Source organism: Pleurodeles waltl, chromosome 7, assembly GCF_031143425.1.
Source record: "Pleurodeles waltl isolate 20211129_DDA chromosome 7, aPleWal1.hap1.20221129, whole genome shotgun sequence".
NCBI classification, from domain to species: domain Eukaryota; kingdom Metazoa; phylum Chordata; class Amphibia; order Caudata; family Salamandridae; genus Pleurodeles; species Pleurodeles waltl.
This window is the reverse complement of record NC_090446.1, coordinates 782,307,977-782,324,361: the sequence shown is the minus strand read 5'-3', so window position 1 is coordinate 782,324,361 and position 16,385 is coordinate 782,307,977. Positions and strand designations below refer to the sequence as shown.

At 47.9% G+C, this 16,385-nt stretch overlaps 1 protein-coding gene across 3 annotated transcripts in view; it reads left to right on the top strand.

Annotated features, from left to right (window-relative positions):
• ANKHD1 (ankyrin repeat and KH domain containing 1) overlaps nucleotides 1–16,385 on the top strand; it is an 896,896-nt gene that overhangs the window by 435,777 nt on the left and 444,734 nt on the right. The window lies entirely within an intron of this gene.

Below are 16,385 nucleotides of genomic sequence, written 5' to 3'. Positions count from 1 at the left end.
CACATCAACCTTTTGGAGGTCTGGGTGATCTGACCTACATTGAAAGCATTTCTTCCCTCGCTAAAAGGGAAAGTAGTGCAGGTGTTCACTTACAATACTACCGCCATGTGGTACTGCAACAAGCATAGTGTGTCCACTTGAACCTCCCACAACATCAGGGGACCAGTATATACTGGTAGTAGTGGATCATGCTACCAGGTACCCTAAGGCAATTCCCTTAGGTACACTACTGCCCCTGCAGTAGCCAAATCACTCATAGGTATTTTTACCAGAGTGGGATTTCCTAAGGAGGTGGTTTCTGACAGAGGTACCAACTTCGTGTTAGCGTACCTAAAACATGTGGAATGAGTGTGGGGTGACTTACAAGTTCACCACACCATACCATCCACAAACCAATGGTCTTGTAGGAAGGTTTAACAAGACATTGAAGGGCATGGTCATGGGGCTCCCTGAAAAACTCAAAAGGAGATGGGATGTCCTCTTGCCATGCCTGCTTTTCGCTTAGAGACGTGCCACAGAAAGGAGTAGGGTTATTTCCCCTTTAAGCTTCTGTTTGGCTATCCTGTAAGGGGACCACTGGCACGTGTAGAAAAAAGGCTGGGAGAGACCTCTCCAGAAGCCTAAGCAAGATGTAGTGGACGATGTACTAGGCCTCCGCTCCAGGATGGCAAAGTACATGGAAAAGTCAAGCAAAAACCTTGAGGCCAGCCCACAAGTCCAGAAGTTGTGGTATGACCAAAAGGCTGCAATGGTTGATTTTCAGGCAGTTCAGACAGTCTGGGTTCTGGAGCCTGTGGCTCCCAGGGCACTTCAGGACAGATGGAGTGGCCCTTACCCAGTGCTAGAAAAGAGTCAGGTCACTTAGTGGACCTGGGCACTAGCAGGACATCCAAGAGGGTGTCTATTTTAACCGCCTTAAACTCTATAATGATAGGGCAGACTTAACAATGCTGATGGTTACTGATGAGGGTCAGGAAAGGGAGAGTGAACCTCTCCCTGAGCTCCTCGCAACTGACCCTAAAGATGGCTCAGTAGATGGAGTTGTCTACTCAGACACCCTCTCTGGCCAACAGCAAACTGACTGCAGGCAAGTCCTCCAGCAGTTTTCTGAGCTCCTTTCTTTGACCCCTGGTCAGACACACCTGTGTACCCATGATGTGGACACAGGAGGCAGTTTACCTGTCAAGAATATAATATTCACACAGTCTGACCAAGTCGAGGAAAGCATCAAACTGGAAGTCCACAGGATGCTGGAATTGGGAGTGATAGAGCATTCGGACAGTCCCTGGGCTAGCCCAGTGGTCTTGGTCCCCAAACCTCACACCAAGGGTGGAAAGAGAGAGATGAGGTTTTGTGTGGACTACAGAGGGCTCAACTCTGTCACCAAGACAGATGCTCATCCCATACCAACGGCAGATGAATTCATTGACAAATTAGGTGCAGCCAAATTCTTAAGTACCTTTGACTTGACAGCAGGGTACTGGCAAATCAGAATGGCACCAGGAGCAAAAGAGAAAATAGCATTCTCTACACCTGATGGGCATTATCAGTTTAGTGTTATGCCCTTTGGCTTAAAGAATGCCCCTGCCACCTTCCAAAGGTTGGTGAATCAAGTCCTTGCTGGCTTGAAGTCCTTTAGTGCAGCATATCTAGATGATATTGCTGTGTTTAGCTCCAACTGGCAGGATCACCCGGTCCACCTGAAGAAGGTTTTGCAGGCCCCGCAAGCAGCCGGCCTCTCTATCAAGGCATCCAAATGCCAGATAGGGCAGGGCACAGTGGTTTACATGGGACACCTTGTAGGTGGGGAGGCCAAGTGCAGACATTACAACCCAAGATCCAGACCATTCTGCACTGGGAAGCTCCAAAAACCCAGACTCAATTCTGGGCATTCCTTGGTTTGACTGGATACTATGAGGTTTGTGAAGGGAAACAGATCCATAGTGACACCCCTCACAGAACATAACTCCAAGAAAATGCCAAGAAACGTTAACTGGACCTTGGCCTGTCGAAAGGCTTTGACACCCTGAAAGAAGCTATGTGCTCAGCACCAGTTTTGAAAGCTCAAGATTATTCTAAGCAATTGTAGGAAAATGGCTCCCTGTTGCAGTTACCCCCCCCCCCCACACTTTTTGCCTGATAGGGATGCAGACTTGACTGAGAAGTGTGCTGGGACCCTGCTAACCAGGCCCCAGCACCAGTGTTCTTTCACCTAAAATGTACCCTAGTTTCCTCAATTGGCACACCCCTGGCACACAGATAATTCCCTTGTAAATTGTACCAGTGGTACCAAGGGCCCTGTGACCAGGGACGGTCCCTAAGGGCTGCAGCATATGTTGTGCCACCCTAAGGGACCCCTCACCTAACACATGCACACTGCCATTTTAGGTTGTGTGTGTTGGTGGGGGGGAAAAAGGCAAAGTCGACATGGCATCACCCTCAGGATGTCATGCCCACAAAATATTGCCTGTGGCATAGGTAAGTCATCCCTCTAGCAGGCCTTACAGCCCTAAGACAGGGTGCACTATACCACAGGTGAGGGCATAGCTGCATGAGCAATATCCCCCTACAGTGTCTAAGTCTATTCTTAGACATTGTAAGTACAGTGTGGCCATATTAAGTATCTGGTCTGAGAGTTTGTCAAAAACGAACTCCACAGCTCCATAATGGCTACACTGAATACTGGGCAGTTTGGCATCAAACTTCTCAGAATAATAAACCCACACTGATGCCAGTGTTGGATTTATTAAAATATGCACACAGAGGGCATCTTAGAGAGGTCTGTGCCAGCCTGCTGCTGAGAGATTAATTTCTGACCCTCTGGGGTGAGGGCCCTGGTGCCCTCTGAGGCCAGAAATAAAGCCTGCTCTGGGTGGAGGTGCGTCCCACCTCCCCCCTGCAGGAACTGTAACAGCAGTGAGCCTCTAAGGCTCAGGCTTCGTGTTACAATGCCCCAGGGCACTTCAGCTAGTGGAGATGCCCGGCCCCTGGACACAGCCCCCACTTTTGGCGGCAAGTACAGGGGAGATAATGAGAAAAACATGGAAGAGTCACCCGCCAGTCAGGACAGCCCCTAAGGTGTCCTGAGCTGATGTGACCCCTGCCTTTAGAAATCCTCCATCTTGATTTTGGAGGATTCCCCCAATAGGATTAGGGATGTGCCCCCCTCCCCGCAGGGAGGAGGCACAAAGAAGGTGTAGTCACCCTCAAGGACAGTAGCCATTGGCTACTGCCCCCCAGACCTAGACACAGCCCTACATGTTTAGTATTTAGGGGCACCCCAGAACCCTGGATATCAGATTCCTGCAACCTGAAGAAACAAGAAGGACTGCTGACATACAAGCCTGCAGAGAAGGAGGAAGATGACAACTGCTTTGGCCCAGCCCTACCGGCCTGTCACCAACTTCAGAAACCTGCTCCAGCAATGCATCCGACAGGGACCATCGACCTCTGAAGCCTCAGAGGATTGCCCTGGACTAAAGGACCAAGAAACTCCCGTGAACAGCGGCCCTGTTCAAAACCAGCTACTTCTTTGCAACAAAGAAGCAACCCAGCTTTAAAGACTGGACGTTTCCCGCCGGAAGCGTGAGACTTCACACTCTGCACCTCATGCCCCTGGCTCGGGATCCAGAGAACAAACACCCCAGAGAGGACTCCCTGGCGACTGCGCGCCCGTGAGTAACCAGAGACGACCCTCCTGAGCCCCAACAGCGACGACTGCAGAGAGAATCCAGAGGCTCCCCCTGACCGCCTGTAACAAGGGACCCGACACCTGGAACCAGCACTGCACCCGCAGCCCCATGGACCTGAAGGAACTGAACTTTGATGCAGGAGTGACCCCTAGGTGACCCTCTGCCTAGCCCAGGTAGTGGCTTCCCCACCGATAAAGTGACCCCCGGGTCCCTCCATTGGTTCCTACCTGAAACCCGACACCTGCTTTGCACACTGCACCCAGCCGCCCCTGTGCTGCTGAGGGTGTGTTTTGTGTGCCTACTTGCCCCCCCCCCCCCCTCCCCCCCAGTGCTCTACAAAACCCCCCATGTCTGCCCCAGAGGACGCAGGTACTTACCTGCAGCCAGACTGGAACCGGAGCAACCCTGTTCTCCATAGGCGCCTGTGTGTTTTGGGCACCTCTTTGACCTCTGCACCTGACCAGCCCTGAGCTACTGGTGTGGTAACATTGGGGTTGCCTTGAACCCCCCCAAAACGGTGGGTTGCCTATGCCCCAGAACTGAGACTTGTAAGTGTTTTACTTAACCTCCTAATCTAACCTTTACTTACCTCCCCCAGGAACTGTTGATTTTTGCACTGTCCACTTTGAAAATTTGCCATTTTTACAAAGACTGTATGTGATATTGCTTTTATTCAAAGTTCTTAAAGTATCTAAGTGAAGTACCTTACATTTAAGTTATTTAATGTAAATCTTGAACCTGTGGTTCTTAAAATAAACTAAGAAAATATATTTTTCAATATAAAAAAACCTATTGGCCTGGAGTAAGTCTTTGAGTATGTGTTCCTCATTTATTGCCTGTGTGTGTACAACAAATGCTTAACACTACCCTCTGATAAGCCTGCTGCTCAACCACACTACCACAAAATAGAGCATTAGAATTATCTACTTTTGCCACTATCTTACCTCTAAGGGTAACCCTTGGACTCTATGCACACTATTTCTTACTTTGAAATAGTATGTTCGATGGCATCTGTCGCTGTAGATACACATGGTATGCATGAGCTCGCCATCTGGTGTTGGGTCGGAGTGTTACAAGTTGTTTTTCTTCGAAGAAGTGTTTTCGAGTCACGGGACCGAGTGACTCCTCCTTCTGTGCTCATTGCGCATGGGCGTCGACTCCATCTTCGATTGTTTTCTTTCCGCCATCGGGTTCGGACGTGTTCCTGTCGCTCCGGGTTTCGGAACGGAAAGATAGCTGAAAACTGAAGATTTTCGACGGTATCGTTGCGATCCGGTTCGAGATAGACACATACGACGACGCGTTGAACATCGAAGCGCTTCGGTGCCCTTCGGGGTAGATTTCGGCACCCCGTCGGGGCCTAGTCGGCCCGACCGCGTGGAGAACAACGCCGATGGAACGGACCCCGTTTCGATTCTGCCCCGAATGCCACAACAAATATCCTTATACGGACCTACACTCGGTCTGTAACCTGTGCCTGTCACCCGAGCACAGCGAAGAGTCCTGTGAGGCCTGTCGGGCGTTCCGGTCCCGAAAAACTCTGCGCGACCGTCGAGCGAGGAGACTGCAGATGGCGTCCACGCCAAAGGAGCGTCGACAGTTCGAGACAGAAGAGGAACAGGAGGAATCCTTTTCCATCCAGGATTCAGACTCCGACGAGCTAGACTCTACAAAAACTGTGAGTAAGACGTCGAGATCAGAACTTAAAAAAGGAAAGAAGGCCCAGGGGACGCCACTGCCAACCGGCCATGGCTCCACCCAAATTCTCGGTGACCAACAATCGGCACCGAAAAAGGCCCATTCAGTGTCGAGATCGTCCGACTTCGGTCGAGACACCGGCACGCAGCCTCCTCGGGACCGAGAGAGTGCTAAACAGAAGCATCGACACCGAGAGTTCGGTGTCGACACGGATCGACGCCGAGACAGTGGCGCCGAAGACCATAGAGGCCAAGAATTTTCGGCACAGAAAAAGAGGAAGGTTACCTCGGAGCCGAAAAAACAATCAACAGGGTTTTCGGAGCCGAAAAAAGCGACATCAGACCCTGTTTCAGGCTCCTATACTGAAGAGCATTCTATGTCTTCACAAATGAAGAAACATAGATTTGAACAAGAACTGCAATCCACTGACGTGGATCACACGCAAAAGCGTATCTTTATTCAGCAGGGGACTGGGAAGATCAGTACCCTTCCACCTGTCAAACGAAAGAGAACGCTTCAGTTTACTCCTCAGCAACAAACAGCACAAAAGGTAACACCTCCTCCCTCGCCTCCACCTGTAACTCCGGCTTCGCCAACTTACACCCCGTCACATTCGCCAGCTCACACCGCCATGAGCCACGATGACCAAGATCAGGATGCGTGGGACTTGTACGACGCACCAGTGTCTGATAACAGCCCAGACACATACCCAACTAGGCCATCACCACCGGAAGACAGCACAGCCTACTCACAAGTGGTGGCTAGAGCAGCACTATTCCATAATGTGGAACTACACTCGGAACAAGTAGAGGATGATTTTTTATTTAACACCCTCTCTTCAACCCACAGCTCCTACCAAAGCCTGCCGATGCTCCCAGGCATGCTACGCCATGCAAAGGACATTTTCAAGGAGCCAGTTAAAAGTAGGGCAGTGACGCCTAGGGTGGACAAAAAGTATAAGGCGCCTCCTACGGACCCTGTATTCATCACCTCTCAGTTGCCACCAGATTCTGTGGTGGTAGGGGCTGCCAGAAAACGGGCAAATTCACACACTTCTGGGGATGCACCTCCCCCAGATAAAGAAAGCAGGAAGTTCGATGCAGCCGGGAAGAGGGTTGCTGTCCAAGCAGCAAACCAGTGGCGCATCGCAAATTCACAAGCGCTGCTTGCGCGATACGACAGAGCCCACTGTGATGAGATGCAGCATCTCATTGAACATCTCCCAAAAGATCTGCAAAAAAGAGCAAAACAGGTTGTTGAGGAGGGTCAAAACATTTCCAACAATCAAATACGCTCCTCCATGGATGCAGCAGACACGGCCGCAAGGACCATTAATACGTCGGTTACCATCCGTAGGCACGCATGGCTCAGAACGTCTGGATTCAAGCCAAAAATTCAGCAGGCAGTGCTTAACATGCCAGTCAACGAAAAACTTCTGTTCGGTCCGGAGGTCGACACAGCCATAGAAAAGCTCAAGAAGGACACTGACACTGCCAAGGCCATGGGCGCACTCTACTCCCTGCAGAGCAGAGGATCTTATAACACCTTCCGCAAAACACGTTTTAGAGGAGGGTTTCGGGGTCAGGCCACACAAGCTAGCACCTCACAGTCCGCACCGCCCACCTACCAGGGACAGTACAGGGGAGGTTTTCGGGGCCAGTATAGAGGGGGGCAATTCCCTAGGAATAGAGGAAGATTTCAAAGCCCCAAAACCACTACCAACAAGCAGTGACTCACACGTCACTCACCCCTCCCACACAACACCAGTGGGGGGGAGGATACGTCAATATTACGAAGCATGGGACAAAATAACTACAGACACATGGGTCCTAGCAATTATCCAACATGGTTATTGCATAGAATTCCTGCAATTCCCTCCAGACATACCACCAAAATCACAAAATTTATCAAAATACCATTCACAGCTTCTAGAGATAGAAGTTCAAGCACTACTGCAAAAAAATGCAATAGAATTAGTACCAAGCACACAAATAAACACAGGAGTTTATTCACTGTACTTCTTGATACCAAAAAAGGACGAAACACTGAGACCAATTCTAGACCTCAGAGTAGTAAACACATTCATCAAATCAGACCACTTTCACATGGTCACACTACAAGAAGTGTTACCATTGCTCAAAAAACACAACTACATGACAACCCTAGACCTCAAGGACGCATATTTCCATATACCAATACATCAATCACACAGGAAATATCTAAGGTTTGTATTCAAAGGAATACATTACCAATTCAAAGTATTGCCTTTTGGTTTAACAACCGCTCCAAGAGTATTCACAAAATGCCTAGCAGTAGTCGCTGCACACATCAGAAGGCAGCAAATACATGTGTTCCCGTATCTAGACGACTGGCTAATCAAAACCAGTTTGCTCACACAATGCTCAAACCACACAAATCAAGTCATACAAACCCTCTACAAACTAGGGTTCACCGTCAACTTTGCAAAATCAAACATTCTGCCAAGCAAAGTACAGCAATATCTAGGAGCCATAATAGACACGACAAAAGGAGTAGCAACGCCAACTCCACAAAGGATCCACAATTTCAACAGAGTCATTCAACACATGTCTCCAAACCAAACAATACAAGCAAGAACAATACTACAGCTCCTAGGCATGATGTCCTCATGCATAGCCATTGTCCCAAACGCAAGACTGCACATGAGGCCCTTACAACAGTGCCTAGCCTCACAGTGGTCTCAAGCACAGGGTCACCTTCTAGATCTGGTGTTGCTAGACCGCCAAACTTACCTCTCGCTTCTATGGTGGAACAGTATAAATTTAAACATAGGGCGGCCTTTCCAAAACCCAGTGCCACAGTACGTAATAACAACAGATGCTTCCATGACAGGGTGGGGAGCACATCTCAATCAACACAACATAAGAGGACAATGGAACATACATCAAACAAAACTGCATATAAATCATCTAGAATTATTAGCAGTTTTTCAAGCACTAAAAGCTTTCCAACCAATCATAACCCACAAATACATCCTTGTCAAAACAGACAACATGACAACGATGTATTATCTAAACAAACAAGGAGGAACACATTCAACGCAGTTAAGCTTGTTAGCTCAAAAAATATGGAAGTGGGCAATCCACCATCAAATTGGTCTAATAGCACAGTTTATTCCGGGGATCCAGAATCAGCTGGCAGACAATCTCTCTCGATCACCAGCAAGTCCACGAATGGGAAATCCACCCACAGATTCTGAACACCTACTTCACACTCTGGGGAACACCACAAATAGACTTATTTGCAACAAAAGAGAACGCAAAATGCCAAAACTTCACGTCCAGATACCCACACAAGCAATCCCAAGGCAATGCCCTATGGATGAACTGGTCAGGAATATTTGCTTACGCTTTTCCTCCTCTCCCTCTCCTTCCTTACCTAGTAAACAAATTGAGTCAAAACAAACTCAAACTCATTTTAATAGCACCAACTTGGGCAAGACAACCCTGGTACACAACACTGCTAGATCTGTCTGTAGTACCACACATCAAACTGCCCAACAAACCAGATCTGTTAACGCAACACAACCAACAGATCAGACACCCGGACCCAGCATCGCTGAATCTAGCAATCTGGCTCCTGAAATCCTAGAATTCGGACACTTACAACTTAGCCAAGAGTGTATGGAAGTCATAAAGCAGGCCAGAAGGCCATCCACTAGACACTGCTACGCAAGTAAGTGGAAAAGATTTGTTTGGTACTGCCATCATAATCAGATACAACCACTAGACGCAACTCCAAAACATATAGTAAATTACTTGCTCCATTTACAAAAAGCAAAGCTAACCTTCTCTTCTATTAAAATACACCTTGCAGCAATATCTGCATACCTGCAAACTACCTATTCAACTTCCTTGTATAAAATACCAGTTATCAAAGCATTCATAGAAGGGCTTAAAAGAATTATACCACCAAGAACACCACCTGTTCCTTCATGGAACCTAAACGTGGTTCTAACAAGACTCATGGGCCCACCTTTCGAACCCATGCACTCTTGCGGAATACAATTCCTAACCTGGAAAGTTGCCTTTCTCATCGCCATTACATCTCTAAGAAGAGTAAGTGAAATTCAAGCGTTCACAACACAAGAGCCTTTTATACAAATACATAAAAATAAGGTCGTCCTACGACCTAATCCAAAATTTTTACCAAAAGTTATTTCACCATTCCATCTAAATCAAACGGTAGAACTACCAGTTTTTTTCCCACAGCCAGATTCTGTGGCTGAAAGAGCACTACATACATTAGATGTCAAAAGAGCATTAATGTACTACATTGACAGAACAAAAAACATCAGAAAAACTAAACAGCTATTTATTGCATTCCAAAAACCTCATGTAGGTAACCCAATATCAAAACAAGGTATAGCCAGATGGATAGTTAAATGCATCCAAATCTGCTACCTTAAAGCAAAAAGACAACTGCCCATTACTCCCAGGGCACATTCAACAAGGAAAAAAGGTGCTTCAATGGCCTTTTTAGGAAACATCCCAATGCAGGAAATATGTAAGGCAGCCACTTGGTCTACGCCTCACACATTCACCAAACACTACTGTATAGATGTGCTATCCGCACAACAAGCAACAGTAGGTCAAGCTGTATTAAGAACTCTATTTCAGACAACTTCTACTCCTACAGGCTAAACCACCGCTTATGGGGAACTAACTGCTTACTAGTCTATGCATACCATGTGTATCTACAGCGACAGATGCCATCGAACTGAAAATGTCACTTACCCAGTGTACATCTGTTCGTGGCATCAGTCGCTGAGATTCACATGGACCCACCCACCTCCCCGGAAGCCTGTAGCAGTTCAGAAGTTACCTTCAATTTTGTACATTTGTATATATATTATTTAATCCTTTAATAGGTACATACTTACATTTTTCATTGCGCGGGCACTATTACTATAGTACAACTCCTACCTCACCCTCTGCGGGGAAAACAATCGAAGATGGAGTCGACGCCCATGCGCAATGAGCACAGAAGGAGGAGTCACTCGGTCCCGTGACTCGAAAACACTTCTTCGAAGAAAAACAACTTGTAACACTCCGACCCAACACCAGATGGCGAGCTCATGCATACCATGTGAATCTCAGCGACTGATGCCACGAACAGATGTACACTGGGTAAGTGACATTTTCAATACAGTGCAACTTCCTACAGCAATTCATTGTGCAGACTGATGCATCTGAACATGGGATAGGAGCAGTCCTATCCCAAACCAATGATGGCCTTGACCAGCCTTTTGCTTTAATTTAGTAGGTTACTCCCCAGGGAACAGTGTTAGAGTGCCATTGAGAGAGAGAGAGAGGCCTTTGCTGTGGTTTGGTCACTGAAAAAGTTGAGACCATACCTGTTTGGTACTCATTTTATAGTTCAAACCGACCACAGACCTCTCAGATGGCTCATGCAAATGAAAGGAGAGAACCCTAAACTGTTGAGGTGGTCCATATCCCTACAGAGAATGGACTTTGTAGTGGAACACAGACCTGGGACTGCCCATGCCAAAGCAGATGGCCTAACTCTTTGCCTTTTGTTGATGCTAGTTATGATTGAAACTAACCTGATTGATGCTAACCAGGCCCTAGCACCAGTGTTCTTTCCCTAAACTGTACCTTTGTCTCCACAATTGGCACAACACTGGCACTCAGGTAAGTCCCTTGTAAATGGTACCCCTGGTACCAAGGGCAATGTAGCCAGGGAAGGTCTCTAAGGGCTGCAGCATGTATTATGCCACCCTGCGGACCCATTACTCAGCACATGCACATTGCCTCACAGCTTGTGTGTGCTGGTGGGGAGAAAAAGACTAAGTCCACATGACACTCCCCTCAGAGTTCCATGCCCACAACCCTCTGCCTGTGGCATAGGTAAGTCACCCCTGTAGCACGCCTTACAGCCCTAAGGCAGGGCACAGGTGAGGGCATAGTTGCATGAGCACTATGCCCCTACAGTGTCTAAGCCAATTCTTAAGGAGTGTAAGTGCAGGGTAGCCATAAAGAGTATATGGTCTGGGAGTTTGTCAAACAGAAACTCCACAGTTCCATAATGGCTACACTGAATACTGGGAAGTTTGGTATCAAACTTCTCAGCACAATAAATCCACACTGATGCCAGTGTGGGATTTATTGAGAAATGCACACAGAAGGCATCTTGGAGACGCCCCCTGTATACCAGCCCAACTACTGGTGCTAGGCTGACCAGTTTCTGCCAGCCTGCCACATCCAAATGGGTTTCTGGCCACATGGGGTGAGTGCCTTTGTGTACTCTGTGGCCAGGAACAAAGCCTGTCCTGGGTAGAGGTGCTTCACACCTCCCCCTACAGGAACTATAACACCTGGCGGTGAGCCTCAAAGGCTCAAGCTTGGTGTTACAGCACCCCAGGGCACTCCAGCTAGTGGAGATGCCCGCCCCCCCCAGACACAGCCCCCACTTTTGGCGGCAAGTCCGGGGAGATGAGAAAAACAAGGAGGAGTCACCCTCCAGCCAGGACAGCCCCTAAGGTGTCCTGAGCTGACCCCTGCCTTAGGAAATCCTCCATCTTGCTTTGGAGATTCCCCCCCAATAGGATTAGGGATGTACCCTCCTCCCCACAGGGAGGAGGCACAAGGAGGGTGCTGCCCTCCAGCCCTAAACACACCCCTAAATTGAGTATTTAGGGGCGACACTGAACCCAGGAAACCAGATTCCGGACGACCTGAAACGAGAACAAGGATTCCTGACCTGAAAGCCCTGCAGAGACGACGGAGAACCTGCAACAGCGATGCATCCAGCAGGGCCAGCATTCTCTGCGGACTCAGAGGACTGCCCTGCACCCAAACGACCAAGAAACTCCTGTGGACAGCGGCTCTGTCTAAGCAACAAAGAAACAACCAACTTTAAAGGGACTCCAGCCTCACTCTGGAAGTGTGAGTCCCCAACACTCTGCACCTGACGTCCCCAGCTCGTGTCCAGAAGTACCAGCACTTCAGAGAGGACTCCCAGGTGACTCCAAGGACGTGGAGACCCTGAGATGACCTCCCCGCACCTCCACATCGATGCCTGCAGAAAGAATCCAGAGGCTCCCCCTAACCACGACTGCCCGGTAACAAAGAACCCGACACCTGGAAGAAGCACTGCACCTGCAGCCCCTAGGCCCGTGAAAAAACAACTACTGGTGCAGGAGTGACCAGCAGGCGGGTCTCATCCTTGCCCAGTTGGTGGCTGGGCCGAGAAGCCCCCCGTGCCCTGCCTGCATCACCAGGGTGACCCCCGGGTCTCTCCATTGATTTCAATCTAAAACCCAACACCTACTTCGCACACTGCACCCTGTGCTGCTGAGGGTGTATTTTGTGCGCCTGTTTGTGAACACAGACCCCCCCAGTGCTCTAAAAATAAATCCTGGTCTGCTCACTGAGGATGCAGGTACTTACTTGCTAGCAGATTGGAACCGGAACACCCCTGGCCTCTATAGGCGCCTATGTTATTTAGGCCCTAATTTGACCTCTGCATCTGACCGGACCTGTGTTGCCTGTGCTGGGTGTTTGGGGTTAACTTGAACCCCCAACGGTGGGCTGCCTATGCCCCGGAGACTAAACTTGTAAGTGCTTTACTTACCTCAAAAACTAACTTGTACTTCACTCCCCCAGGAACTGTTGATTTTTGCACAGTGTCTACTTTTAAAATAGCTTATTGACATTTTTACCAAAACTGTGTACATTACTGTTTTAATTCAAAGTTCCATATTTACCTATGCTAAGTACCTTACTATTTATGTATTCACTTGAATTCTGAATCTTGTGGTTCTCACATAAATTAAGAAAATAATATTTTTCTCTATAAAAACCTATTGGCCTGGAGTTAAGTATTTTGAGTGTGTGTTCTCATTATTGCCTGTGTGTGTACAACACATGCTTAACACTACCCTCTGATAAGCCTACTGCTCGACCACACTACCACAAAATAAAGCATTAGTATTATCTAATTTTGCTACTATCAACCTCTAAGGGGAACCCTTGTACTCCGTGCACACTATATCTCTCACTTTGAGATAGTATGTATAGAGCTAACTTCCTACAATCTGGTACCCAGAATAAATCCCATACTTTGCAAAAATGTGAAAGAATCTCGGCAGAGAATCTAGGGGTTTTACCACATAGATAAGTATATCATCATATACAGAGCCAACTTCCTACAGTAAGGCTGCATGTGTACCTCTTGTGACATGGCTAGGGCTTTTCCCCTTTTCACTTGCAGTGCTCCGACATTTGAAGGAGTCGGAGCACTGCTACTGTTAGGAAACTACCTAATCAATGTATCTAATGGAATTGGTTCCCTTCCTTTCCTTACCTAACTTCCCCACCAAAATCTTGTAGCAAAGCACAAGTTCCTGAGCAATGAAAAACCAACTGACAAACTTGGAATTCACCACATGCCGAAAGTAAAACCTAAAAGTATCTGCAGAGCAGGTCCTTGAAATAAAGTATCTTGTGACATGAAACCTTTATTGCTAATGGGATAAATATTGTAACACCTCCACGTTAATCTCCTTTACTTGCCCCCACTGAAATAGTATGTCAGCAGTCCTTGTAGATGGGGATAAAAAGTTCACACAACTCTAATATTTTAAGAATGGATTATTGTAAATGTGGAAGTCAAAAGAGGATTTGGAATGTGGAGGACAGATCTGACTCAACACAAGATACAGAAATACTGCCAAAGGGACACAACAAGAGAAAGTCAGTCCTGCAGCACCATGAATGCTGTGGAAGTTTAAAGATTTCAGTTATGCTTTTAGCAGCAGTGCCTGAAGCCGCTTAATGAATGTATAAAGCCTGGCTCTTTATATAGTGGACCAAAATGAGGTAGATTGTAAAGAGTCCAAGCAATCCCCAGAGGTATCACTGAGGCACAAATGGCAATCCAAATGCTGTCTTGTTGGGTAGTGTGGCTGTGTACTTAGGCATATCAGAGGGTAGTGCTAAGCATGTAAGGCACACACTTGTGCAATAAATGAGACACACAGTCAATAAAGTAATCGGACACCAATTTATAGTTATAAAATGTACTTTCATATGAACTTTAATACCAAGATCACTTGAGTCAGGTGAGTACTTTTCGAGTTATGGATTTTTAGAATTTTTTAAATTATACAGTGCATTTGTCAGGTAGCTGCAATGTAATGCTATGGAGGAAAACAAAGACAAACCAGCTAGAGTACAATGACTTATGGGACCAATGTCCTGGGCTTAAGGTGAGTTTGGGGCATAAGGTCTGAGGGCACACCAACAGGTCACCTCTGGGAGCTCTGGTGTGTCCAGATGAAGAGGTGTTTTATGGTGTTGCATGCCAAATTCAAGACTATGGGGATCTGTCTGGTTACAAATTTGTTGCAGGGATGGACTGGAAGGACAGTCCAGAGGAACCCACATGGAGGTTCGAACCCTTGAGGTCCTCTGGCCTGTGGGGACACCATCAGTCCACTCCGCTACGGGCTGTATGGTGCGGGTGTAGTGGTGTCTTCTGGCGTCGGGTCCAGTACTGGAGTATTTGACAGTTGTAGGAGAGGCCCACAGAAACACTGCAGTCATGGACTGGCGAGGACTGGGGGGGTCCAGTTCGACCAAGCCAATTAGTGGGCTCTGGTCTCATGAGGTGGGGAGACATGAAGACACCCTTGGTTCTCTTCTTCAGGGTCTGGGACGGATAGGTGTCTCGGGGGTTGGTCTTTGTCTCCTGGTCGCTCATGATTACAATGGGGTCTGCAGAAACAATCTGCAGATGCTGTAGTGAAGTCCACAGTGGCCGAGCACAGGGTGGGCTTCTTTTCTGGAAGGCCTAGCGACTACGCTGACACCGTTAGCGCACTTCAACATGGACAGGATGGCCTGCGTGCAGTGGTAATGTCCGGCATTCGGTTCCTGGCGGTCCTGGGCCTCTCAGGCCTTTCACGGGTGCCTGGGAATGCAGGGGAGCAGCTCCTGTACTCCAATGGAGTTCTTCCTGGTTATTGGCGAAGCACAGGTAGCTCCCCCAGTTTCTTTGAGGTTTCAGCGGCAGGACAGGTCAGTTGCTCCTTGAGTGTCCGGTTCAGCAGGCGAATCAGTCATGCGCCTCGGTTCTCGGGTTCAGCAGGTTTCCTGCCCACTCCTCCTAGTGTCCATTGAAGGTCTGGTTTCAGGGTGGTCCCCTAAATACTCTATTTAGGGGGCATTAAGTGGAGTGAAGGGTAGTAGCCAATAGGCTACTTACCCTTATGGCCACTACACCCCCTAAATGACCACTTCATGTGGTGAGTGGGCATCACCATGTCCAGAGTTCTTAAGTTCCACCACATGCATGATGGCAAAATTTCCTAAGTCGTGTCCACTTCAGGCTGGTCACCCTAGGGGTGTTCCGAGTTTGGAAGTATGATACGCCTCCCGCATAGCTAATTTTTCCTCCGAAGGCCAGATCTGCATACCAAAGATGGTGAGCTTCTTTGAATGTTTTGCCTTGGGATACTGGTCATCCTGTGGGGAGGGGTGTGTAACACCCCAGCGTGGACAAGCTTTTGTTTCTGACCTCTCGAGAGCGAAGCTTTCACCCTGGGAGGTCAGATTCTTGTCTGTTGTGGCAGACTGGCCAGAACCGGTCAGTGAGCTCACCAACAGTTGGTAGGTTTTTCAGGGTGCACCTCTAAGGTGCCCTCTGGGTGCATGTATTAATAAATCCAACACTGGAGTCATTGAGGGTTTATTAATACAAGATGTTTGATACTAAACATCCCTGTGTTCAGAGAAGCCCTCATTTAGCTGTGGAACTCGAAGTGACCAGTGACCAGCACAGGTATTTAAAATGGCTTCCCTGCACACTTAGTATGTCTAAGAACAGACCGACATAGTAGGGGCATATTTGCTAATGCATGTATGCCCTCACTTGTAATATAAAGCACCCTACCTTAGGTATGAAGGCCTGCTGTAGGGGTGACTTACAGAT